This window comes from Lissotriton helveticus, chromosome 12 (genome assembly GCF_964261635.1).
Source record: "Lissotriton helveticus chromosome 12, aLisHel1.1, whole genome shotgun sequence".
NCBI classification, from domain to species: domain Eukaryota; kingdom Metazoa; phylum Chordata; class Amphibia; order Caudata; family Salamandridae; genus Lissotriton; species Lissotriton helveticus.
The window spans coordinates 782,107,709-782,135,691 of NC_136073.1; the positions used below are offsets into that span (position 1 = coordinate 782,107,709).

The 27,983-nt window shown below is 46.1% G+C and overlaps 1 long non-coding RNA gene across 1 annotated transcript; it reads right to left on the reverse strand.

The window, feature by feature from the left end:
- Positions 1-3,401: 3,401 nt before the first annotated feature.
- On the reverse strand, positions 3,402-25,196 carry LOC144799868 (uncharacterized). Its single transcript, XR_013603891.1, has 3 exons — positions 25,064-25,196; positions 7,620-7,780; positions 3,402-4,199 (listed from the first exon to the last, which is right to left on the reverse strand). It is a non-coding gene; the product is annotated as an uncharacterized LOC144799868 (long non-coding RNA).
- Between the last annotated feature and the right edge of the window lie 2,787 nt (positions 25,197-27,983).

Sequence of the window (27,983 nt, forward strand, 5' to 3'; positions counted from 1 at the left end):
TGCGCCGAAATGCCTACATGTGGTGCAGGGCTTTACAATGTGACGCATCTCCCAGATGTGTCACGTTGTAAATACCCCACAGCATGGCGTGGCTTTGCGCCGCCGCTGCGTCACAAAATCTGCCCCTTATATTCTAGTGACATGCTTGCTTTAACATAAAACACAAAGGTCGTTTTTTGAAAGCAGAAATATAAGAATAATCATGTCATTGTGAAAAATGTAATAAAGCAAAGCTGAAATTGTGCGTTAATTGGGAGTGAAAGGGGTGACTGTGAAGCGAGTCGAGTCGTTTTGAGGTTAGTTGTTTTTACTGTGATTCGGGTTGGTGGAGTGCTGCCCCCGCACCCCCTGTTGCCTCCTTCCATGCCTGTGCTTCAACCCGGAGCCCCCCAGCAGGGGAGAGACCTGCAGAATAAAATGACAGGATCTGACGATGACTTAGTTACCTCATCCCTGCAAAGGAAGGAGCAGGAAAGGAGCCACGAGTTGGCCTAAACCTTCCTGTGAGTTTAAGTGCCCTGCGCAGAGCAAGTCGACAGGATGTGGCCCTTGTTGTTCTGAGATTTATTCAAGGCAGTGTGCTCCTTTCAAATGACAAGCCGCGCCTGGGTGTGTTTTCCTTTGTCTGATCGGCCGTAGGTCTGAGCTGCCGAGACTGGTGCAGTGAGGGGGGTCAAGAGAGAGCGAGGGATGGAGAGCAAAGGGCTAGGCCTACTGCAGGCGGGAGGGTTGGGGGAGGGGTGCAGAGGAGCGAGGGGCGGAGTGCAAGGGAAAGATGCAGACATGGAGGCAGTGGAGATTACAGGGTGGAGCTGCTGGGTATAGGGGCAGGGCAAGGGTGCGGGTGGTATGGACTGCAGAGAGGTGCGGGTGGGTCCAGAGGGCAGGTGTAAATGAAAGCTGCAGTGGCAGGAGACAAAGGAGAGGTAGGCAGGGCTTTAACTGAGATGAAAAAAACTGGAGGGTCTCTCAAAGGGGCGTATCCAATGTAATTAAGGGCGTGGCTTAAAAACACTCATGCTAAAACATCTGTGCTTAGCATAGTGTGCTGCCCGCCTTTGCTGTTTCTGTCATTGCATCTAAATATAATACAACACCTAACATCACACCTACAAGAAGTCAGGACTATTGGCTTTGCCAATGGTTGTTAGTTGCATTAGATAAATAAGCAGAAACAATGGCTTGTTGTATATAATATTGAAAAAGCTTCCACTTAAAGCCCTGTTGACACCACGACAATGTTGCTGCTCCTGAGTTTCAAAAAGAGAAGGAAAACCCAGAGAGAAAATGACTCTTTAACCCTTTCTGTGCTGGTGACGGAACCACTCCGTCACCAGTCATGGACGCGCTGTGCTGGTGACGGAGTGGTTCCGTCACGGCGTGGCCGCCCTGCCTACGCGGCGTCAATTCCGCGCCTGCGCGGACGTTTTATTGAGCGGGCGGGGCCATGACAGACCCACTCCGTCACAAGCACAGTGTGCCCGTGGCTCTTGACGGAGTGGTTCCGTCACGAGCATGGCGGGGCCGTGCGGCCCCCCTCCCCGTAGCGCCGCGGTGGAATTACCGCCGCGGCCAAGGGGTTAAAGGATTTTCCTATCCCTACAATGCTCACCTGGCATGACGTCATGCTGTAACGTCTCCACTTGTGAGAAATGAGCAGTGTGAGCAGCCACATCGATGTGCCGCTGTCACTGCAGTCCGGAAAAAAACGGACACAAGACAGTGCTCGGTAGAGACCCGTTTCGAGGCCCCCTTTAAAAAACTGCCGGCGCTCCAATCCGGTGAGACCCGGCCCACTTAAAGCCCTGGAGGTAGGGAAGGAGACATATTGAAAGAGAGCAGCACACACAGAATGAGGTCACTGGGAGGTGTTCGAGGTGCAGATGCAAAGTGCATTTGAAGCGATTGCCACCTTGAATGCATTTTGTCAATACTATGAAGAAAACGCTAGAACGCCTGATTTTCTAAGGAAAGAGGGCGCTGGTGTTCCAGCCGGTTTCCTTGCCGCATAATTAGCTGTGGCTGTTCTGCACTGTTTCTTTGTTTCATGTTTCAGAAGGCCTGCGACTCACTGTCGTCTCCGGAGAGGTGTGAATGGGCGTGAACAGATGACGTGTGGTTGTGTTTCCAAAACAACTAGGCCTCAAAATACTACACGCCTCTGGTAAATTAAACTCAGTACCCAGCAGGTCAGATGTAATCACGGGGTTCAGGGTAGGAACAGAGGGGCTGGATCCTTGGCAGTCTATGTGGATAGCTACTCACTGTGGAAATGATTTCCATTTAGATTACATCTCTTCTATCCTCAACTGTCCCTTTCAATCCAAATAATTGACTAACATATCCACCACTCAAATTAATTTCATATTTCCCTTTACTAATCCTTTATGGGTTCCAGAGTAGCATGATACTCGCCGAAAAAGCGCTTTGACGCCTTGTCAGGGTATTAAGCACTATATAATTGCAATTACATTACAATACAATATATATCTGTACATTTTAGTAAGTAAAGAACAAACTGTTCTAATGATGGGGGAGGGGGCGTTCCTGAATCACCGACCACCCTTCACCTACCCTTTCATCGTCTTAAACTATCCACCTAAACTACAGCCTGCTCCTTTATAACAATAGTCAGGGCCATGGGAATGATGTGGCAGTGGAGGACCAAATTATACGGCAGCGTTGATTTAATTAGGTGGCAAGAAAAGCCAAATTATGTGATCAAAAGCAGCACATTTGAGATAGTATTACTTATTATTTTTTTTCATCTTTACACATACTAGCACTGTTTGGGCAAAGCTTGCGCCTCCTTAGTACCAAATTAATGCCTAAATACAGCAAAAATCAACAGAAATTTGACCATTCAACTTTTGCTAAGTGCCCTCCACTTCACAGGAATACGTCAGGTCGTTTTTAGTAACTTTTGATCCCCTCTTGAGCTAGAAACCATTTTGTTTTGTTAAAATCTGCAGATTATGAAGCAAATGGTGGATTATGTGGAAAATCCATAATTATTCGGAAAATGCTGCAACATTGCATAATACAGTGTCTCTGACTATAGTCATCTGTAAGTTAACAAAGGCACCTGGATCCCTTCGTAAACACATTTATTTGATGTGGATTTCCTGAATATCTGGCCGGAGTCTGGCACCCCAACACAAATAATCAAAGCAATGCAACTGACCTACATTGGAATGTACAGACCCATTCTGCTAATATTAACAGAACTTAACAAACCAAAAGGACTTCAGTTTTTTGTTTGTTCTTTAAAGGCAGCCCCTTAACCTGTGGCAGTTTCCATTGAGTACTTTGGGCCCACACCTATTGCAGCAACACCCGATACAAATTCTGAATCCAATACAATGCAATACAATAAGTGTACAAAAAATTCACACAGGTCGCATAGTAAATTTGGTTTAATGGTACACCGTATTGTACATTATCTTGTTTGAAAACTATGAAAAACACAATTAAAAATATATTTTTGAAACGCGCTGGCTAAAACTGCTTTGTCTTTTGGGGGAAATATACAGGTAACCCTCTATAGAAGATGGGAGTTATGGCAGTGAGTGAGGATGGCTGATGTCACATTGTCACATGGCATGAGGTTGTAGCTAATTCAATCCTGTTTCTTTCACTGATATTTGTAGTTTTAAGTTGTCATATGTGCAGGTTTCAAAATATCATATGTAATGATAAACCCAGCAATGGAGTAGCTACTTGTATTTGACCAGTGACAGCTCAGCTTGTCTGTGGGTGGGATGCTAAAGCCTAGAGGGACAATAATGAAGAGAAGAAGCCCATCCCATGACTGACACACTCCTTCCAGGACTGGTGTAGCGTCTCCCACCCTCCTTACATTGCTCACTTTAGCCAGGCCCTCAATGAACCGGACTAAAGTGACAGCTATTCTTACATAGGGGGAGATTAAAACCCAATCCAAGATGTCTGCCACGGTCTGGTTGTAGCTGCAGAAAACATAACCAAGCTCAGCAGAGAGAGTGCCATTTTGTTGTTCCTTCTCTCCAGGATTACTTGCTGCCCTTCTTTTGCTGGCACTTGGAATCAGAGAAGTATGTATTGAATTCCATGCACACCCGGGCCAGAAACACAAGGTACTCTGGGAAATCCACGCAGTCGTCTTTGTTGGTGTTCATTTCGCCAATCAGTCTTTGGCACGTCTCCTTACTCACTTCTTTCTGTGGGCCAGAGGAGGAAAATGAACGTTACAAAAACATCAAGAGGGAAACTTATGGAAGTCGCAGTCTAAGACACTGAAATTTGCAAGTTATTATTTGAATTTGAATTTGAATTTACAGCAATTTATATAGCGCACTTATACCATGCGGTTTCATGGCGCTAGGAGGACGCTTAGCCAGAGGTGGGAGGTAAGTGAAGCAAAATACTAGGATGGAAAAGCACGGGAGAAAAGAAAAGTCTTAAGTGCTCTGCGAAAATCAGAATAGGAGGGGATAGATCTAATGTGAAAGGGAAGAGAGTTCCAAAACATAGGGGCAAGAACCCTGAATTTTGAGCCCCCGGATTTCTTTTTCTTAAAGCGGGGAACAGAGAGCAGAGATTTAGTAGAGGAACGGAGGTCTCTGTTGGGGCAGTAGATACTGATGGCGGAGGAGATGAAGTCAGGGGCAGTCCCGCCAAGGCCTGAAAAGTGGTGCATCCCAATTTAAAGAGAGCCCGCTCTTTGATAGGGAGCCAGTGTAGGGATTGAAGAAGGGGAGTGACGTGATGAAATCTAGGTAGGCCATGGATCAGGCGGGCGGCCTGATTTTGGACTAGCTGGAGACGGTGGAAAGCATAAGCGGGGGCTCCATTATATACAATGTTCCCATAATCCAGCCGGGACAGAACCATCGCCATCAGGATGAGTTTAAGGGCAGGAACAGAAAAGAACCGGGAGATTTTACGTATGGTGCGAAGGGCAAAGAAACAGGAGGAAACAACAGAATTGATCTGAGTGTGGGGAGCGAGGTGCTTATTGAGTGAGATCCCTAAAGTTTTTACTGAAAAAGAAGGGGTGGGGGAAGAACCCAGGGAAGGGGACCAAAAGCTAGGGGACCAAGGACTGGGAGTGCTACCAGTAACAACAAGTTCTGTCTTGTCCGGATTTAATTTCAGATGATTGCCGTTCATCCAATCACTGATGAACAGCATGACCGACTGGAAGTTGAGTATACTGGTGGGGGAATGTGATAGGTGAAAAATGAGTTGGAGGTCATCAGCGGAATTGTATACGGTGACCTCCATGTTCTGAAGTGCAGAAATAAGGGGATAGATATATAGGTTAAATAATAACGGAGAAAGGGAGGAGCCCTGGGGAACACCACACCGGACTGAGTGAGGGGAGGCCATGAATTGGGCCAGATGGACGGCCTGAGAACGATCCCTCAGAAAGGAGCTGATCCAGGCCAAGGCAGGACCCTCGATACCCGCCGCCCTGACACGGGTGAGAAGAATGGAATGATCAACCGTGTCAAAGGCGGGGAGAGATCTAAAAGGACCAGGGCCTGGGGCGTGTTGGTGTCAAGCCCCTCTCTGAGGTCGTCCATCACAGAAATAACAACCTTCTCGGTGGAGTGCCGAGGGCGAAAGCCGGCCTGCCGGGAAGCAAATCCCCCGCTCTCCTCAATGAAGGCACCTAGGACCTGAGTAACGTGGGCCTCCAGGGCCTTAGCCAGAAAGGGGAGGAGGGAAATGGGACGGTAGTTGGAAGGGGAGGTAGGGTCAGCCCCTGGTTTTCTTAAAAGAGGAATGACAATAGCAGTTTTATGAAGGGCTGGGACGATCCCCTGGTCAAGGGAATCATTGAGGAAGGTGAGGGGGGGGAGATAGCAGCTCGTGAAGAGCCTGCGAAGAATGGGCGCCGGAGCAACGTCCACAGGCGAGCCAGATTTGACGCGAGTCAGTAGAGAAAGGAAGGAGTCTCTGGTTAAGGGAGGTAAGTGGGTCAGGCGGGAGACAGGAGGAGGAGGCTGGGGGTCACAAAAGGTAGAGGATGGAGGCGGAATCCCGGCCTTAATGAGGGCGACCTTCCCAACGAAAAAATCGTTGAGAGAGTTGCACAACAGCTGGGAAGGAGGAACTTTAGAGGAGGCCCTGTCAGATGAGGACAGTTCCCGAACTATAGAGAATATCTCCCTGGAATGGTTCTCAGCATCAAGAACCCTCCCAGAAAAATATGCAGTTTTGGCAAGGAGGATGTCCTTTTTATATTCTTTTAAGGTAAGCATGTAACGAGATTTTAGGAGGGGACAGTAAGCGCGTCTCCAGGCTCTCTCCGCTTGACGCGTCTCGAGTTTTTTTGCTTTAAGTGCGGGAGAGAACCATTTGTTCGCGTCGTGGGCGCGCTTGACTATTACATGCTTCAAAGGGGCAGCCAGATCGCAGGCCTTCAGGAGCCAGCTGCCAAGAACATCCAACTGCCTAGACGGCGTAAGATCGGCCAAGATAGGGTCAGAAGCCGATAGAGAGGAACAAAGGGCAGGGATATCGGCTCTGTTCCAATTCCTCGCCCAGGTATGTTTAGAGAGTGGAGTAGTGGGAGTAGAAGTTAGGTCCAGTGAAAAAGAAATGAGGAAATGATCTGACCGAGGGCAGAGCTGGACGGACAAGGCAGGGATCGAAGTATTAAGGGTCCAAATTTGATCTAACGTGTGACCATGAATATGTGTAGGAGAAAGGACTCGGGAAACAAAATTCAAACTCAAAAGGAGTTCAGTAAAGTTGCGAGACACTGCGTCTTCGGCAGAAGCATAGGGCCAGAAATTAAAATCTCCATGGAGCAACACCGAGGAGTTGTTAATTGCCAAGGTTCCCAGTAGATCAGAGATAGCAGGGAGGAAATGGGGGCAGGATTGAGGGGGACGATAGACAAGAACACACGTCAGGACATTATATTAGGACAACAATCCATAAGTCAAGATGACTGTGTGTAATATCACCTGTTCTCTTCATTCTATATATACATTAAAAATATAGGATTGAATTATAACACCTAAACCAACATTTGCCCGTGTTCTACAATGTTAGGCACAGTTAAGGAAAGGGCAGTCTGAGTTTTCCCACTCTCTTGCGCCAATGAGCTTTAAACCTGTCTGCTCAATGGTCATCATAAGTGTCTTTATATGTGGCTGAGTTATAGTCAAAACTCATCAAGTCTTTCTCCAGCCCCATTGAGTACATCATGAAGTCACTTGTATATATTTTAATGTATTTATGTTTACCATTGTACTAGGTATGTTTATAATTTACTATCCTTTTCAATCCAAATAACAGACTAACATGTCCACTAATCCCTTCTGGCTTCCGGAGTAGCATGCCACTCGCCGAAAAAGCGTTTCGACGCCTCGTCAGGGGTCGTAAGCGCTATATAAATGCAATTACAATACAATACAATATATGTAGCTCTCCAGCTTCAGGATGCTGGAGAACTACACTTACTGATCACTAAAATGTTCCCTTTGCTGACATTGTTAGCGAGGTTGCAAGTTGCAGCCGGATACAGTTGTAAAGTAGGCCAACTTCAGCAGCTAGTAAGTCCTGTGCCCGCCAACCATGATGCAAGGATTTTGCCTAGAATGCTGGCTGGTATTGACACTTACCCCACAAATATGTGGGAGCTCATTCTGTATCAGTGCAATGCATTCATCTTTGTTCAACGTGCAGGGGTCTCCACCCTTCCCGGCGTAGTTTTTATAGACATCACATATGAAGACCAAGGCATGTTCAAGAGTGACGGCCATCTTGAAAGCTCCTGTTCAACCTGCAATGGAGAGGAAGAGCCGTGTCAAAGGAGAAGAAAGAGGCGCCAAAGTGAAAGTTAGCCAGATGTAACCAATTATTAAGAAAAATTAGCACAATTTGCAGAAATATGACAGAATGTTAGCCAATTTCACCTATATTCCACTCTGCCCGTGACACAGTTTGGCATTGGCATTTAGACTTGTTCTCGTACTTAGGTCCAAATTTTGGTTTTGGTGAGTGGCTCGCCGTCCTCCAGGGCAGTGGATGTAATAATTTCTGCTGCTAAGTGGACTTCTGCCCACCGTATTTAAAGGTCTTTGCCTGCTGGGAAGAGATCTGTATGCCTCAAGCTGCCCCTCTGAGGTCATTCAAAGTTGGCTGAGCGGCAACCACTTCACATGCTTTTTAGTTTTATAAAAGCAAATTCCCAAAGCATTTGTTTTTATAAAGTAAAAAAAATTACCCCGCCACCCTGGGAGATTTCTCCCAGAGTGTGAGGGTCAAGATTTTTTTTTTCTGTCCGGGACCGCCAGGATTTTTCTGGTGATTCCAAAGAGAACAAGGCGGTACTAAGGAGGGACTAACAAGCCTATTCATGAATCAAAATCAAGCATTCAGAAAGGACAGTAACAGGAGCCAATTGAAAAGATGGGTGGGAAATGGGCGGAGCTTCTATTCCATGCCTCAATACAGCATGCCTCGCAGAGCAGCGCATGCGCTGCCCAGGCTCGACGTAAAAAAACGTACATGAGACCGCCAGATCTAAATAGGACGGTCGGTCTGAGGTATTTACACCAAGGGCCCTAAGTTTTCCAGGCCATTGGTGTAAGGTACAGGCCGATTGAGCAGTGGGGGCACCGCTGGAGGAAACATGACGTTCTGCATACCTCTGAATCGGGCTGACAGACAGACTGTTAGTTTGGCAGCAAAGTACTCCACCACTGTTGTGGCTTTAAAGTAAGTTGGAAAACTGAGAACCTTTCACATGCCGTTTATATACAAGTTTGTAGAAGTGTCTTCATGTATTGGGCTATTTTCCCCCCTTAAACGGGTGAAAATGAAAAATACAGTAGTAATTTCAATGCTAACAGTTAAAGCGAGATTCGCTAACTCTGTTAAATAGAAATACGTGGTTTACAATCTAATACCTTAATCGTCCTTAAGGGATCGCTTTTTTTTGTTTTTCTCCTTTCTTCACTCCAAGCACAACTTCTTAAACCAATGTGGCACTACTGCTCAAACCAGGGGTCTGAGATGGCTTCTATTAACAGGGTGACCATATGATTCTTTGCCGCCAGAGTACTGCGCCCAGTTTTCATTTCATACACATTTTGTAGCTTATTGTTCTTGTCCTTATTGCTGTGTGCCATTCACATAGCTCATAATGTGTTGGCCTTACTTTGATTCTGTGAACTAAGTGAATTAAAGAGCCAGCTCACACTTAATTTTAATGATAAAAGTAAAGACTGGGAAACATGCGGCCCCAGTAAGAAAGAGCTATGTGGTCATCCTATCCATGGATGATGTGACGAGGGCCCTTTGAGCCACGCCCACACACAGGCAGCTGGTACTGACTGGGCATAGTCAATGAGTCAGTCAGTAGAAATGTGTCACAACATCAACAACCACGACAGTGTCAAACAGACCATCACATGGGGAGTACATAAACTTGACATTATGTACATGACATTACTATGGTCTGGTTGATTTCCCAGTGCTTAATGTGTGCAAGTAGTTGCAGGTGTTGGGAACTGACTCTCATCTTTGGGAGCCAGGATTTATTTTCATTGTCAGACTTCGCGAGAGTGAGAAAGAAGCAGAAAACAGGGACAAAGGGGGGAAGCAGGGATTTAAAAAAATTACCTGCACCCAATGGTGGCAGTGAGGAGGGCATGGGAGGGAGAGCTAAGTCAGCTAGATGATGATGATTGGAGGGAGGCGGTAGAAGCCCGCAGAGGCGGTAATTGCCTCCCACTTTAGACTAATACAACTGAAGTTGCTCCACCGCGTCTACTTCACTAGAGCCCGGGTACATCACATGGGCCGTATTCCCACAGGGAACTGCCTGAGGAGCGATGACCCGCAGGGAGACATACCCCGCATGTGCTGGCATTGTCCTGAACTATCCCACTTCTGGAGCAGTGTTCTGGGGTGGTTGGAAGGGGTGCTGGGCTGGCATATTCCTCGGCACCCCAGACTCATCCTTATTCACAGCACAGATGATCTAGGGGTAACGCGATACCAAAGGGAGCTTCTTTGGCGGGATTATCGCCAGGCGGGACATTGCTAGGGCCTAGGAAGATGCGGTGGCCCCCCTATGGAAACATGGGCCAAGGGCATGGATTACTGTATGGTATTGGAACGCCCAATATATATGGCAAGGGAATGCCCCCAGAAACACTATAAGTTTGGAAGGATTGGGCGGGGCTCAAGGGCATAACGCTAAATCCCTGCACAGACAGACCATAGTCCAATGTGGGAGACATACGCCAACACAGCACTGATGCACCCAATACACAAATGGGAGGAGTGGGTGAGGCTCTGGTATTCTACTAAATGTTGTTCTGCCATCTTTTTGCAGTGCTACCCATGGTGCTGTATTTTATGCCTATGTTGCACGTGGCGCGCCAATTCTCGCCTTGGTTGTAAAATCAATAAAATGTGTTTTTTTTAAAAAGAGACCTGAAAAGGTACATTAAAGAGTCAGGAAGTGCAGGTTGGTGGAAGAAAGAGGTTTAAGGTGGGATGTAGACAAGACAACCATGGTATTTGGAAACCCCATCATTTGACTAGGCGAGCAGGGGTAGATGTGGACAAGCCAACAAATTAACAGGGCGTGCCGAGCCAAGGGTCTGGCTTGGCTCTTAGAGCCCCAGCACGAGCCGAGCCCTGAGCATGTTTGCCATGTAAATCATAAAACAAACACTCTTTAAAATATGGTAAAGTCTCTTCTAAATTCAAAAAAGTGTATTTAGTATGGGGATATTTTGTGTCTGGTTTCACTGTGTACAAATCAGCCACTAAATGGGGATGTATTTGTCTATCCTTGTTACCTTAAATGTCAATGCTTTGGGCCCAATTCACAAAAATTATCTGAGACAAATTCCTAACTTTACGACTTTCGGTATTCACAGAAGGCATTTAGGAGTACTAAAGTTAGGATTTTGGCTCAGTTAAACTTAAGATTTGGTCTTAAGTTAAACTTAAGACAAACTTAAGTTTAACGGAGACAAAATCCTAGTCGTAAAGTTAGGATTTTGTCTCAATTAAACTTAAATTTGTCTTAAGTTTAACTTAAGACCAAAATGTAAGATTAACTGAGACAAAATCCTAACTTTAGCACTCCTAAATGTCTTCTGTGAATACTGAAAGCCGTAAAGTTAAGAATTTGTCTCAGATTACTTTTGTGAATCGGGCCTCTGTTTTTACCTCTATGCGTGAAGGTAGAGAGAGAGAGGGTGACAGGCAGAAGCCACATTAAAGCATGGCTTGTTGTGGGCTTGGGGTTCAAAGAGACCTCGAGCTCGGCCAGACCCAGGCTTCGGGCTAGGGCCTGGCTTCAGCTTTCAGTGGCATGCCCACCTCTTAGCAGCGGTCTCTTAATTAATATGTGGCTACCTGCACTTGTGTGTTTTTGTAAATTTAGTACTGGTCCTAGCATATCGAAGCACTTCAAGCTCATGGCATGTAGTTTTGATTGTCTTGTGGAGGAAGTGTTTTGGTCAGTGTAGCAGGCGCCATTTCAATGAGTTTCATAGATTCGAGGGTCCTGCGGTTAGGATACATGGGTGGACCTTGGCGTTGAAATAAAACTTGATCGCCCTTCGAGGAAAGCCATTATTGGAGCAAAAAGGAAGCGTTAATGCACATAAGAGAATAATTGCAATGTCGTTGAAGCGTGCTGCCCTTTGAAGAAGAATGCAGTTGTATGTTGTTTTACTACTGCTGAAAGTTAACAATACTTTCGAACAGCCTCGATTACAAAACCACCATTATTCATGCTCTGAGACTCCAGACTAATCATTGGATCAAAGTCTCATATTTTGTGGTTTTGTCAAATGGAGGAAGTGTGCAACAGCCTTCCTTGTGCAACGACAGCTCTGTGTTGCTTGTTTATCCCGGGATTAGTCACTCGGGTTCGGCAGATCTCCGAGTGGGCGACAATGAGGTGAGCTTCCTAGATCATCTGCGCTGCCACGCTGGCGAGTAGGGGCGTGGTGACGTTTTGATAGGCACATGAAATTGACATAGAGGGTGTGCATGGCCTACCCTAGTGGTAGAAGCCTGTTGTACAAATAGCATGTGATATAACATAACAAGCCGTCATGGACATGTCGCAAGTCTCAGTGCAAACACCACAATATATTGTCAAAGAGACACAATTATTGCCTCACATAAATCTAACTGTAGCAGGAATAATACTTTAACATGATATGGTACACAGCTATTGAGTGCTCAATATTGGTGCCTCATACGACTTATTGCTAATGGTTGCGTGCATTGACCCACCGCCTATATTACTGTTGCATTTATTGTATTGTAATGTATTGTATTGTAATTGCATTTATATAGCACTTACTACCCCTGATGAGGCGTCAAAATGCTTTTTCGGCGAGTAGCCGCTACTCCGGAACCCATAAAGGATAAGTGGTGAATTCGTATAGTGAAATATGGAAGTGATTTGAGCGGTGGGTATGTTAGTCTGTAATTTCGATTGAGAAGGATAATGGAGGAATAGAAGAGGAAAAGGTTTGCATTCATACACTGCTTGCCAACCCTGATGAGGTGTTGAAGCGCTTTTTGGTGAGTAGCACGCTACTCCGGAACCCATAAAAGATTAGTGGGGAATTAGTAAGGTGAAGTATGGAAGTAATTTGAGCGGTGGATATGTTAGTCTGTTATTTTGATTCAGAAGGATATTGGAGGTATAGAGGAGGAAAAGGTTTGCATTTATACAGCGCTTGCCAGCCCTGATGAGGTGTTGAAGCCCTTTTTGGTGAGTAGCACACTACAGAGGAACCCAAACAGGATTAGTGGGGAATTAGTATAGGGAAATGTGACATTAATGTGAGTGGTGGACATGTTAGACTGTTATTTGGATTGAAAAGGAATAGTGGACGGGATAGAAGAGGGAAGGGTCTAGAATTTGTATTCATTTATTCTTTTTTGGAGTTCATATCAGTAGGAGGGGGTTTGGGATGAGTAAAGGGGGGTAGGAAGAGTCAGAGGGAAGGGTTTAGAAAGGCTTGTTAGGGAGATCTTAAAAGTAACAGAGGTATGAGATGATGCAAGGAGGGGTAGAGGTGGGAAGAGTCTAGAAAGGGTTATTTTGTTATGTTATGTTATGTTATGTTAGGGTGATTTATTATGCGCACAGATACTCCAGCCAAGGAGCGTCCCGGCGCAAAGACAAGGCAGAACATAACACAACAAAAAATAAAATCAGAACAGCTAAAACAGGAAAGTTTTTATCGCCCTCCGGAAGGTCAAAAGGTCCTCCATCAGACGGATTTCAACGGGGAGGGAGTTCCATGCTGATGCAGCCATGACCCTAAATGAACGGCCTCCCATACGACTGAGCCTAAATCTGGGGACCACTGCAAGAGCCAGACCCTGGGAACGGAGACTGCGGGTGGGGACATAAAAGGAAAGGCAGCTCGACAGAATTTCCGGGCCGATACCTCTCAGAATCTTAAAAGCAAGACATAAGATCTTAAAAAGAATGCGCTTCCTAACCGGAAGCCAATGTAAAGAGCGAAGGACACCTGCCACAGAACTGAATCTGGGCAGGCCAACAATCGCTCTCGCCGCGGCATTCTGAACCCGTTGCAAACGGGTTAGTTCGGCCTGGTTAGCCCCAGCCAGGAGAGAACTGGCATAATCCAGGCGAGAGATGACAGTAGCCTGGATCACCAGTTGCCTGGTTGGGGCATCAAAGAACTTGAGTACTGGTCTCAAGCCTCTTAGAAGTCCAAAACAACAGGCCGCAGTCTTTTGTGTGTGCCCTACAAAAGAGAGGCCGGCATCCAACCATACCCCGAGATTTTTCACCTCCGACACCGGAATCGGAGTGGGTCCCAGCTCTGAAGGCCACCATTGGTCGCCCCACAGCTCCACTCCCTTACCGACGACCATCACCTCCGTCTTTGTGGCATTAAGCTGAAGGCAGTTGCCTGTCAGCCAACTAGCCACCGCCTTCAGTCCAGACTGAAACCTGGGGGCCGCAGTTTCCACGTCCCCGCTGAGAGTAACCGCCAGCTGTGTGTCGTCGGCATATGAGACCAAGGTTAGGCCCCACTGCCTAGCGACATCAGCCAGCGGTCTCACGTAGAGATTGAACAACGTGGGACTCAGCGAGGACCCTTGCGGAACCCCCATGGCCAGCGGTTGGTAGTTGGACTTGAAGGGAGGGATGGCAACACAGAAGGAGCGGTCGTCTAAAAAGGAGCGGAACCATTGCAGCACCTGACCACCAATACCAGTCTCCTCGAGCCGGTGCAGGAGGATGCTGTGGTCCACCGTGTCAAAGGCGGCGCTAAGGTCTAACAAGATAAGCGCCGCCGTTTGACCAGCATCCAACCTTGCCCGGAGATGTTCCACCATCACAAGTAACGCGGTTTCCGTACTGTGCCCAGCACGGAATCCGTTTTGTGTGGGATCGAGGGCATTGGTTCGTACCAAATGCTCAGACAGGGCCAGATTGACGTGGGCCTCAGTAATCTTGGCTGGCCAGGGTAGCAACGAGATGGGGCGGTAACTTTCAGGCTTGGATGGGTCCAGAGTGGGCTTTTTAATAATTGGGGACACCACGGCTTGTTTCCACTTGGCTGGAACTACTCCCGTTTCCAAGGACAGATTGACAAGGGAGCATATAGCTGAACGCCCCATAAAAGCCTGATCCCGAAAGAGAGCAGGCCTTACCGGATCGGATGGAGATCCGGATTTAACTTGCAATGCAAGTTTGTCAAAGCCGTCCGAGGTGAGGGGGGGGAAAACAAGCAGAGTAGTCTGATGGTGAGCCCCATTGGTACTTTCCTCACTGTGCCCTGTAACAGGGAATGTCCGATAAATAGCTTGCACCTTCCCTAAAAAGTAGGATGCAAGGGATTCACAGTGGGAAAGAGAGCTTTCGGTCGTAGAGGTGATCCGCTTCGTCGTAAGATCTTTAACGGCCTTAAAGATGGCTTTCGACGGATTAGAACTGTTCCGGAATTCAGCGGCATAGAAAGCCGCACGGGCTCGGCAAATAGCTCGATGGTAGAGCTTGACAGACCTGGAGTATGCGGCTTTTAGGTCAGCCCCATAGGTCTTCCTCCAGGCCCTCTCAGCCCGTCTACAGGCACCCTTTAAGGCCCGAAGGGCGCCATCGTACCAGGGGCTCGACTCTCTAGAATTGATTTTAGTGGATACAATAGGTATCAGAGAGTCCAAGGCCCTGGTGATCCAAGAACAGAAGAGGTCATACCCCTTTTCTACATCCGTCAAAGGGCCGAGCGGCTCCTCTAATAGAAGACGATGAAAGTCTTCTAACCGAAGCTTTTTCCAAGCCCTCTTCTGAACCCATCTAGCCGAGGAGATGGAAGGGGTGGCAGAGACAGGGCATAGAATGGATACCAAAAAGTGGTCTGTCCACTCCACCGGTGAAACAGAGATAATTTGAATCCCCGGCAGATTAGTGAACAAGGGATCCAGAATATGCCCCCCTGAATGGGTAGGCTGGGAAACCATCTGAGGGAGTTGAAAGGCCTCCAAGTCAGAGGAGATGGAACGTACCGTCAAGCCAGAGAGGGTGTCGAAATGCAGATTTAAATCTCCCATGATAGAAAAGTTGGCACAGTCTGCAACCAGAGGGCCAACTATATCAGGGAAAGCTTTCCTAAACACCACATCACTGCCGGGTGGACGATAGACGACCATACCGGACAGGGTAAACTCAGGGCTGACAGAGACCTTGAACAAGGCACTTTCACACCCAGAGATGCTTAGGGCAGTCCAGACACAAGGATAGATGGATTTTACCACTAGGGCTACACCGCCACCCCTACACCGCCTATTCAAGGTGTACATCGAATAGCCGGGTGGGCAAGCTAGATTAGTAATAGCGGTGTCGGCATCCTGTAGCCACGTTTCAGTCATGGCAAATATGTCTGGAACTTCCTCCTCCATGAGGTCATAGATGTTCTGGTAGTGTTTCAACGCCGACCTCACATTCAGGTTCAAAATCTTCAGGGTAGAAGGAATATCGGAAGTACGGCAAGTCTCCGAGGACAAAGTCCCTGAGAGAGAACACGGAGAGTCAAGAGCCCACCCATTACAGGGGCAATGGTATGGACCACGCAATGGGTGTACCGGTGGAAGGGTACAACAGCGGCTTACCTGACCAATGGCCAACAGGCAGTCCCGTGTGTACGTCCGCATGATGGACCCAAGGCGGAGTAATAGTTAAATAGTCGATAGCCAGAGCCAGCCACGTCCAGCACGTCCTGTCGCGGACGGGCGCAGACGGGCAGGACTCTGGCACGACTCCGGCCACGCGAGGACACGCCCGCTACGCGATCCCGCTACGCTAGAGGAGGAGCATTAAGTAGGCGTCCTGTCTCCGCGCATGCGCAGTCACGCGCTGGTCAGAGTACCTCCCCTTGCCCAGGCCAAGATGGCGACCACCCGGGAACCAAGCCCGCCAAACGGCGGTGGGGGCACGAATTAAAATGCAGGTGAGTGGGTTTTTAAAAAAACGGAAACACCCCGAGGCCAATGCCCTCGCAACACAAGTCTAAATTAAAATGATACACGAGCGCGCGAGCCGCTCTATACCGCTGTGCGCTCCGCTGCCTTGTCTAACAATAGTTGACAGGACTCGCCTTAAGTAGGCGTCCTGTCTCCGCGCATGCGCAGTCACGCGCTGGTCAGAGTACCTCCCCTTGCCCAGGCCAAGATGGCGACCACCCGGGAACCAAGCCCGCCAAACGGCGGTGGGGGCACGAATTAAAATGCAGGTGAGTGGGTTTTTAAAAAAACGGAAACACCCCGAGGCCAATGCCCTCGCAACACAAGTCTAAATTAAAATGATACACGAGCGCGCGAGCCGCTCTATACCGCTGTGCGCTCCGCTGCCTTGTCTAACAATAGTTGACAGGACTCGCCTTAAGTAGGCGTCCTGTCTCCGCGCATGCGCAGTCACGCGCTGGTCAGAGTACCTCCCCTTGCCCAGGCCAAGATGGCGACCACCCGGGAACCAAGCCCGCCAAACGGCGGTGGGGGCACGAATTAAAATGCAGGTGAGTGGGTTTTTAAAAAAACGGAAACACCCCGAGGCCAATGCCCTCGCAACACAAGTCTAAATTAAAATGATACACGAGCGCGCGAGCCGCTCTATACCGCTGTGCGCTCCGCTGCCTTGTCTAACAATAGTTGACAGGACTCGCCTTAAGTAGGCGTCCTGTCTCCGCGCATGCGCAGTCACGCGCTGGTCAGAGTACCTCCCCTTGCCCAGGCCAAGATGGCGACCACCCGGGAACCAAGCCCGCCAAACGGCGGTGGGGGCACGAATTAAAATGCAGGTGAGTGGGTTTTTAAAAAAACGGAAACACCCCGAGGCCAATGCCCTCGCAACACAAGTCTAAATTAAAATGATACACGAGCGCGCGAGCCGCTCTATACCGCTGTGCGCTCCGCTGCCTTGTCTTTTGGGGATCATAGTAGTGGTAAGGGTTTTGGGATGAATGAGACAGTAGAGGTAGAGGATGTATTGATAGAGTTATAGGGTGAGAAATAGGGTAATGCATTGGAGAGAGTAGTAGAATGAGATTTGAGATGAGTCACAGTGAAGGTAGAGGATATACTGCGAGAGATATAGTGTGAGATATAGGGTAGTACGATTGAAAATGCTAAATTAGAAGCAAAATATTAAATACGTAGATACATAAGTACATGGAAGGTATATATATATTTTATGCGTTAGGAAGTAAATATATTTAGATTAAAGTTGCATTTAATAAAGCTTCATACCACAGACAAGGTGCCGAAGCACTTTTCGTGAATGTGAGGCACACACTCTGAAGGTCAGATTGTTTGGAAGCATGTGGGTTCTGAGTGTTCCCTATATGGGAGGTGTTTTGCTGTGATGCCAGATGAGTAGTGCGCTTTGCCTCTTATGTCACTCCAGTTGAGAAGCTGTGCTTATGCGTAGGTTAGATCGAAGAAGGGTGAGAAAGAGATTTGCATATTACGGTGCCTTTCATCCTTTGAGGAAGATTTGGCTCTGCTTCATGTAATGAGTTTAATTTGATTTTATTTAAATATTTGTTGGTCGATCTGAACACCTGACTGAATGCTATTATTCTTTAGGTCTTCGCAGACTGAGTTACTCTTTAAATATTCATATTGCCCACGTGAATATTGTGCTGTTTTGATGATATATATCTAAAAGTTACTTTTACTTTGTCCTTTAAACTAATTCAAGCGCAAGCGACAAAGGCTTTATCCAGAATTTTCCACTCTTTTGCGTTCATGAAATTTTGAATGGGCACTTCAGCTTCATTTGGTGTAGCCAGAACAAGATTGTTATTAGCTGTGGTGTATACGCATGTGCTCAGCCATGCTTGCTTTGCCTAGGTTCCAAGTACTGACATTTTCTGCTTAGCTGACTCCTGCTAGCCTTACATGGCAGTTTGGGGAGCTAATTGTGGCAGTTTTGTATTCAGCCCATGCCCCCCCTTATATTCAATTAAGGGCCTAAATAGGAATTCCGTGGATGGGTTACGCCGTCTCAAAAGTAATGCATGTCCCGTCCGCCGTATAACAATTTCATTATATCCATTGACACTGGTAATATGAGATATAACCTGTGTGCCAAATTCTAACTCAGGCCACAAGATGCTTGACAATTGATATTAACCCCCCTAATTACCTTTAGATAGGTTAAAAATGGAGTGAATCTGGGTTGACCCAGTGATGCCAATCAGTTATTCTGTAACCCTAGAGTGGGATCTACCACTGCCTCTTGGAATTCAAACTCTGAATTGAGAGCTTTCTTAGTGGTAGTAAATGCTGTTTTCCCACCACTTTACCTTATGTTTCCCCTCTCTCTGCTCATGTAAGGGGGAAGTGCTGCTGGGTTCACACCCTTCCACAGCTGTGGGCTATGTAGTGAAGCAAGGCTGTAAGCAATGTCGGTTTACTGTTCTAAAGTTAAGATGGATAATATAACCTGCAGTGTCCAATAAAGGGTTATCCATATTCTGCACTATGGTGAGTAGGGTGTGCTGTGCCAAGCAATCTCAATGTTGTATGTAGTTTCCATTGGAAGTCTCTATTGTGAATAACTAGATTTAATCTGGTTACTCTCACTGAGCACTGGGATAGTCCCTAAGATGTGGAAACACGCCATTGTGAAGCCTTTGCTCAAGAAACAACAATTGGATCCATCAGTTTGGGGGAATTTCTGTCCCATCTCACTCTTACCCGTTCTGGGCAAAGTAGTAGAAACGCATGTCGATTGTATAATCTCACAGGCCCTGGAGGAAAATAACATTCTGCACAAAAGGTAAATGAATTTCAGCCCAGGATATAGTACAGAGTCAGCCCTCCTAACAATCACAGATAAACTCAAAATGATACTGGACAGAGGAGGATCTGCCACCATTATTCTCTTAGATCTAAGCGCGACTTTTGATGCTGTGGACCATAACATTCTTATACAGAGGTTAAGTGACATCGGGATCCAGAATAAAGCCAAACAATGGCTTTCCTCATTCCTAAGTGATAGATCATTCCAATGCATGGAAGCGGGCAACCTAGCTGATAAATATCCGGCCCCTAATGGAGTTCCTCAAGGCTCTACCTTCAGCCCGACCCTGTTCAATGTTTACTTGACCCCTCTAGCACAAATTGTACAGGAGTTCGGTCTAACTATTGTGTCCTACGATGATGATTCACAATTGGTAGTATCATTGTCAGAGGAGATGAACTCTAATCATCTTCAGTTGGTGCAATGGATGACCAATTCCAATCTAAAACTGAATGGCGACAAAACAGACTTAATGTTCCGGTGCAATTGCACACGTCCCTGGGCTAAAATCAGCTAGCCAGAGGACTGCAGCCCCCCTCCTGTTCCAAAGTCATCTATAAAAAATCTGGGGATGTGGCTTGACCACAACCTGTCCATGGAAACTCAAGATATAAAACTTTAAGCTGTCTGTTTCGGCATATTGTGCATGACCAGTAAAGTCATGGACCTCATCCCTGAACAGACACGCGGAACGGTGGTCCAGGCCCTCGTAACTTCAAGATTGGACTATGGCAACTCCTTGTATCTGGGTTTTCCCAAATACGTCATTCATATATCTGGCCCCAAAGTTCTGGAACTCATTGACCAAGGAGCTGAGACTGAGCAGATATGAAGGAAGTTTCAGAAAAAGACTTAAGACCTCCATGTTCCCTTAATGTTCTCCCACACTCTGCTTCCTCTCGGCAGCGCTGGGAAGCCCCTGGGCAGCCATGCGTTTTATAAATCCCACAAACATAAACATAAACTCATTGTAGTGATGTAACAGGTTTCACTGCTGCTACATCACAAGGACAAGTTCTCTCTTCCTTTGTGTTCCACCATCTGTACCTGCTCTGACAGGGGAAAATACCTTGTGTGATAGGAGAAAATACCTGCTCTGACAGGAGAAAATACCACCTCTGACAGGAGAAAATACCTGCTCTGATAGGGGAAAATACTTGGTGTGATAGGAGAAAATACCTGCTCTGACAGGAGAAAATACCTGCTCTAATAGGGGAAAATACTTGGTGTGATAGGAGAAAATACCTGCTCTGACAGGAGAAAATACCTGCTCTGACAGGGGAAAATGTCTTCTCTGATAGGGGAAAATACTTGGTGTGATAGGAGAAAATACCTGCTCTGACAGGAGAAAATACCACCTGCCCTGACAGTGGAAAATACCTGGTGTGAAAGGAGAAAATACCTGCTCTGACAGGAGAAAATACCACCTCTGACAGGAGAAAATACCAGCTCTGACAGGAGAAAATACCACCTCTGACAGGAGAAAATACCTGCTCTGATAGGGGAAAATACTTGGTGTGATAGGAGAAAATACCTGCTCTGACAGGAGAAAAGACCTGCTCTGACAGGGGAAAATACCAGCTCTGACAGGAGAAAATACCTGCTCTGACAGGGGAAAATACATGGTGTGATAGGAGAAAATACCTGCTCTGACAGGAGAAAATACCACCTGCTCTGACAGAGGAAAATACCTGGTGTGATAGGAGAAAATACCTGCTCTGACAGGAGAAAATACCACCTGCTCTGACAGAGGAAAATACCTGGTGTGATAGGAGAAAATACCTGCTCTGACAGGCAGTGGCTTAACAAAACTTGAGAGGGGCCCCCTGCAAGGTACGTGGCAGGGCCCCCTGCAGACTCAATCAGAAGCTCTCCGGCCAGAGTACTGGGCTGAGGGGGCCCCCTGGAGATTGGGGACCCCCTCTGGCACCGCCGGGGCTGCGGGTGCCTGTGTTACACCACTGCTGACAGGGGAAAATACCTTTTCTGACAGGGGAAAATACCTGCTCTGACAGGAGAAAATAGCTGCTCTTTATGGGGAAAATGCCTGCTCTGACAGGGAAAAATACCTGCTCTAACTGGGGAAAATACCTGCTCTGGCAGGGGAAAATACCTGCTCTGACAGGAACAAATACCTGCTCTGGCAGGGGAAAATACCTGCTCTGACAAGAGAAATTACTTGCTCCGACACGGGAAAATACCTGCTTTGTCAAGGGAAAATGTTTGCCCTGACAGGAGAAATTACTTGCTCTGACAGAGGAAAATACCTGCTCTGACAGGAACACATACCTGCTCTGGCATGGGAAAATACCTGCTGATTCAGGGGAAAATGCCTGCCCTAACAGGAGAAAATACCTACTCTGACAGGAGAAAATACCTGCTCTGACAGGGTAAAATACCTGCTCTGACAGGAGAAAATACCTGCTCCGACAGGAGAAAATACCTGCTCTGACAGGAGAAAATGGATGTATGACGTTACAACGCATACTTTTACAACGACTACCATTACAACGAATTTTTTACAACGCATACCATTACAACGCAAGATTTTACAACGCAAGTACCTTTACAACGCATACCATTACAACGTAAATATTGGTAAGTATATAATATTTTTTTTATTATAATTTATTGTAAATTATTAAAATATAATTAAATTGTATTTAATTTTATTTAATTAATTTAATTTAAATATAATTTTAATTTATTTTTACAAATTAATCCTGTACCCCAAAAACCCAAAACTGACCCTGAACCCTAAAAATAATTTTTTTATTTAAATTATTAAAATATAATTAATTTTTATTTAATTACATTTTATTAATTTAATTTAAATATAATTTTATTTTATTTTTACAAATTAACCCTGTACCCCAAAAACCCAAAACTGTCCCTGAACCCTAAAAATACCCCTTTACCCAAAAACCCAAAACTAACCCTGAACCCTAAAATTACCCCTTTACCCAAAAACCCAAAACTGACCCTGAACCCTAAAAATACCCCTTTACCCAAAAACCCAAAACTAACCCTGAACCCTAAAAATACCCCTTTACCCAAAAACTAAAAACTGACCCTGAACCCTAAAAATACCCCTTTACCCAAAAACTGAAAACTGACCCTGAACCCTAAAAATACCCCTTTACCCAAAAACTGAAAACTGACCCTGAACCCTAAAAATACCCCTTTACCCAAAAACTGAAAACTGACCCTGAACCCTAAAAATACCCCTTTACCCAAAAACTGAAAACTGACCCTGAACCCTAAAAATACCCCTTTACCCAAAAACTGAAAACTGACCTTGAACCCTAAAAATACCCCTTTACCCAAAAACTGAAAACTGACCCTGAACCCTAAAAATACCCCTTTACCCAAAAACTGAAAACTGACCCTGAACCCTAAAAATACCCCTTTACCCAAAAACTGAAAACTGACCCTGAACCCTAAAAATACCCCTTTACCCAAAAACTGAAAACTGACCCTGAACCCTAAAAATACCCCTTTACCCAAAAACTGAAAACTGACCCTGAACCCTAAAAATACCCCTTTACCCAAAAACTGAAAACTGACCCTGAACCCTAAAAATAACCCTTTAACCAAAAACCCAAACATATAATATTTAAAAAATATTTATATACTTACCAATACTTACGTTGTAATGGTATGCGTTGTAAAGGTACTTGCGTTGTAAAATCCTGCGTTGTAATGGTATGCGTTGTAAAAGTTTTTGCGTTGTAAAAGTTTTGTTGTAATGGTAGTTCGTTGTAAAAGTTGCGTTGTAATGGTTGTTTCCCGGAGAAAATACCTGTTCTGACAGGCTCCTATCACAGAGCTGCTGACAGATCTCCGCTCTCAGCGTGAGTGGATGAGCACAGCTTTTTGCAGGGAGGGTGAGGGGTCGCACATGGGGTGAGAGGAGGGCAGGTATTTCTTTCCAGTTTGGGCGGGTGAGTATGTGTCAAGGATGGTGCGGGGGCTGGCTGGAGGCTAGGTGTTTATTCATATTTGGGTGAAGGATGGAGACAGTTGAAGAGAGGATGTGGGTCGGTGGCAGGACATCAGGTCATTTATTATTCAGTTGGTGTCGATGGGGGTAACAGTAGAGGTTGGTAAGGGTTGGTGGCAAAAGAGAAGGTATTTTTGCTTTGTTTTTGGGAGCGGGCAGTGTTGAGCATGGCTCCCTATTGTTCCACTGTCCCGGCATAGATGTTGAAAGCAGGTACAGGTGATTTGCACAGGGCATACATAGCATCCAGTTTTAGATGATTAACAAGAGCAGAAATGGGATTCTTTTCACTTTGGGGTTTTGAGTGACATCATAAACAACTTCAGCTTTGCTCTCATTGTCTATTTTTTTTTTTTTTGCAGAGTTTTTATATAGCGCGAACTAGAACCAAACCGAATCAGTTATCAGAGCGCTTTACATAGCACCAGTTACGTTACATGAGGACACACTTTTTTTTTTTTTTAATTTTAGGCACGGGGAGATTAAGTGATTTGCCCAGAATCACAGGGGGTTTTTGGCGTCGTTACCGAGACTCGAACCAAGTTCCCCAGGTCCGAGGTCGAGCGCCTTAGCCGTTAGGCCAACCCCTATTAATGCTCAGTCTGGAGCAGGAGCCTGCCACCCTCACTACAAGTTTATTTGTATGTTTAAAATGCAAATTAGGAAAGCATATTCACAGCAGCGCAGGGGGTTGACGCCCTCGTGCAACATAAAACTGTAGACGTATTACCCTAAAAAAAAGAGGGGCCATATTATCAAGAAAGGGCGATACATTATCGCCGCTTTTATCGGCAGGAAATTCCCGCTAAAGCAGCGATAATGGGCTTGATAATATGTCCTCCCTTGCGAATTCCCATAGAAGCCCAGGTGCTGGTGTTAACGTGGGCTCCTATGGGTATTCACAAGGGAATATTATCAAGCCCATTATCGCCGCTTTAGCTGCAGTTTCCTGCCAATAAAAGCAACGCTAATGTATCTCCCTTTCTTGATAATATGGCCCGAACTTCTTTCTCCCTCAGGGTTCTGAGTGGGAATATAGACAGTTTAAACTTTGTTTTCATTGTCTATGTAATGTCACATTGAAATCTTGAATTAAAAAAAAAATCCCCATTATTCACAGTTACCCTTCTCTAGGTATATATGTTCTTTATTTTATAGATGCATTCACCTACAGCTTAAAAAACAACTCCACGTTACCCAGTTGGAGGTGAAGCATTTGTAGTGATATTAAAGCCTCCTGAGTTCTGCAGATGGATTGACCTGCAGTGTAAAAAATATTTTTTTGCATTCTTCCTTCTATTTGCATATAATATGCAGTGTGAAATCGACTTCTCAAAGTTTTTCACTCTAAGTGATTTTGACCTGTTTTATCAAAGATTTGTCTTGGCTCATAAGCTGTTGTAGAGGGCCAAAGGCACATAGTGAGACTTAAATTTGAGCGGGAGAGGAGCGGTTGGAGCTGATTGGGAACGCCCGCCTCATCAATAGAAAAGTGGTCCCTCCTGTCTGTACAAATCCAGCGAGAGTCTTCCAGATGAGCTGACTAACCTGTTCTTGGGGATTAGAAGACACAATGGGACCTCTGTTGCTAGGGAGCGGTCGGAGTTGGCAAATGACTCATAGATACAATGCATCCCTCATCAGGGGAACCCTACTAAGCATCATTCGACCTTCTCATCCTGCAGCCAATGAAGAGAAGACATTGCATGAATCCAAAAGTACCTACTTACCTAGATCCAAGCTGGCGACGAGGATTGGACGGGATGAGCCGGAGATCAGGGACAGTGGCGACCAGGCATAGCGCCATTGGTTTTATACCTCAGGCCATGGGTGATTAGCGGCATCTCTTTACTTTACTGTTTGTTCCTGTGACACAACTGGAAGTTGGAGCCAGGTCGAGCACCTGGAGCTTGGTAGGGTGGAGTTATTTACTTTCAGACTTTGTTGGCTTTTCTTTTGTTCTCTTTAAGCTGGTGTTTTCTGTCAACTGCACATGAAGCCAGCTGGAAGGCATTGTATTTGTAAAGAAAGGAGGGCTTTCAGTTAAACAAAGAAACGTGGGCAGGTGGATACCGGAGAGTTGTTCCCAGAGTACTGGGGCGGGCCAACTTAAATCTTATTCGCTGTATAGGGTTCGTCCATCTTTATCGTCACACCACCACTGCATCCTTCAAGGCCCAAGGGTTGAGATACCAACATCCTGTCCCTGCGGCAAGACTCAACTCTTCACAGCATCAACAACGAATCTCTCCTCACCGTGACCTCAACAGTGCGTTAGAGACATCAAAAGCGCCTTGTTGAATCCCTTGTCACTGCATCAGTAAAAACCATCTAGATCAATCAGTTCTCGGTCAGTGTATCACCAGAGACCGTGTAAGTGCGTCACTAATTAACCTGTCTCTGCATCAAGACCCTGGAAGCGAATTACTCATGACCCCACCACCATCCCAGGCTCATTCAATCAGCACCCTGTCACTGTATCACCTACGAACCTGCCACTACCTCACTAAAGACCTCTTTTTTGCATTGACAGAAAAAAAACATTACTGCGTCACTGACAATCCGCCATTGCATCATGCAAGGCCCGGTCACGACATCACTAAAATCTTTATACTGTGTGATTCCAGTTTCTGCCACTGCAGCGTGGAACACCCCGTTGCTGCATCACCCATGTCCCTTTTGCTGCGTCAGTAAAGATCACGCCACTGGCATTGGTTGGGGGAGCCTCAGCTTGCGTGTGATTGCGTCAGTGATAATCTCGTAACTCAGTGACGTAACAAAGGCCCCGCAGTGCGGAGGGTGTACGACAAGCTCCGGGGGTCTGCCTCAGCACAGTACCCTGCCTGAGAGCTCCTGAGTAAGTCCGGCGGAGCCTCCCTCCATGTACTTTGCAGGGGGGGAGCCTTCAAGTTTCGTTACGCCACTGTCGTCACTGCTGTACTCAAAGCAGTGTCACTACATATCTAAGGGGCCTCGCGCAGCTCTATTAAAGGACGTGTCTTTGGACACTGAGGGGCCTGTCACTGAATCACTTAACAGCCTAGCCACACATTTATCTCTGCCGTATCATTTAGCCCCGTCACTGCTTCACCGGCAACACTGTCACTGCGTCGCTATAAACCCTGGGGCTTTTTTACAAGCCGCTTACGCCGCCGGTACATCACTTTTTCACATTTTACCCCTGCAAGTACATTAGTAAAGATGCCACACTGCATCAAAGGCCCTTGGCGTGCCAGGAAGCTTGGTCACAGCATCATGAAAGTTCCTTCGAATGCATTCCTTATGATCGTGCCCGGATGTACCCCCTTATTTTGGTTTGCTAGGGGTAGTGCTTATATACATCGTTTTGGCAGAATAAAAGTTAGCCTGCACCAGTTTTAGCCCCCTGAGCAGTGGTACTAATGTCCCGAGCTGCCCCCTGTTACGCCCCTTGATGGGGCCCAACTTAAGAAGGTGATGAGGGGTGATCCAGCGCGGCTCTCAAACAACCCTCCCAATTCATTTCAGTTTACTCAGGAGCTAACTTACTTTACTTGTCGGTAGGGCCCATAGCACCGCGAGCCACTCATTCACACAATCACACCGCTCCCAAGATCAGTGAGACTAGAAGGTGAGCTGCTGGACAGCGGAGCACCCTATTAATGTATATTCAAAATGTATACATTATATACATATGAACGATTCCTCTTTTTCTAGATTCATAGGAAATAACATCAAGGCACCCCACTGTTTTGGTCGATGGACCAGCTAGTAGAAGTTAGTTGATAGAAAATCAAGACCAGCTTAATTTACTATTTCCCATTTATCTTTATTTTTCTTTTTAATCTCGTTATTCGGTCGTGACTTTATTTTATTTTATTCAAATGTTCTAACTCACGACATTCTTATTAAAACATTTATCTAAAACTTTAGTGAAGAAGGAAGATAATTTTCATTAATCTAACATTTATAAGCACATACATTAAGAAATAAGAAATTTAGAAAACATATTACCAGGCTTCATTGACGACAAAACACAGGATTAAAAGGACACAGGTTCCAAAATCTGACTCTCTATCTTCCTCGATGTCTACCTCCCATCAGGACTCCACATTCAGTTCTATATCCATCAAAAGTTAAAGTTAAAAAATAATTCAAAGTCTTTTGCACCTAAAAATCATTCAGTCCGACAGCATGTTGTGGTGCGAAAATAAATTCAGGAACAGCTTTTTTTCTCTCTTTCGTACCGGCTCTTTTATACCCTTTTCCCTAACTATCTAACTAAAATTCGAAACTTTAGGGTCCATACTCATTTTTCATTGATCCATTAGAGGGGTGGTGAACATCACCTCATCTCCTTATTGTCCAAATTTTGCACTGTCATTTCCATGTTTCTCATATGAACAAATTGTCCATTTTGCAACTCGTCATCCTGTCCTTGTAACTTTTAAACATCATGTAGTTACAGCACTCAACTTTCCCAGGCTCACAAACTCACGCATTCTTTGGCATCTTTCCTAAGTCCTAGGCCAAGCTGACCTTGACATCAGTGGTTCGAGCACAGGCCGTTCAAAACTTCTTTCGCGCACAGTCGCACATGCGTAGAGCCATACTATCTCGGAGTCTCGCATAAGCAGCCATTTTCTGGCTAGGCCGCACGGGCCTCAATGG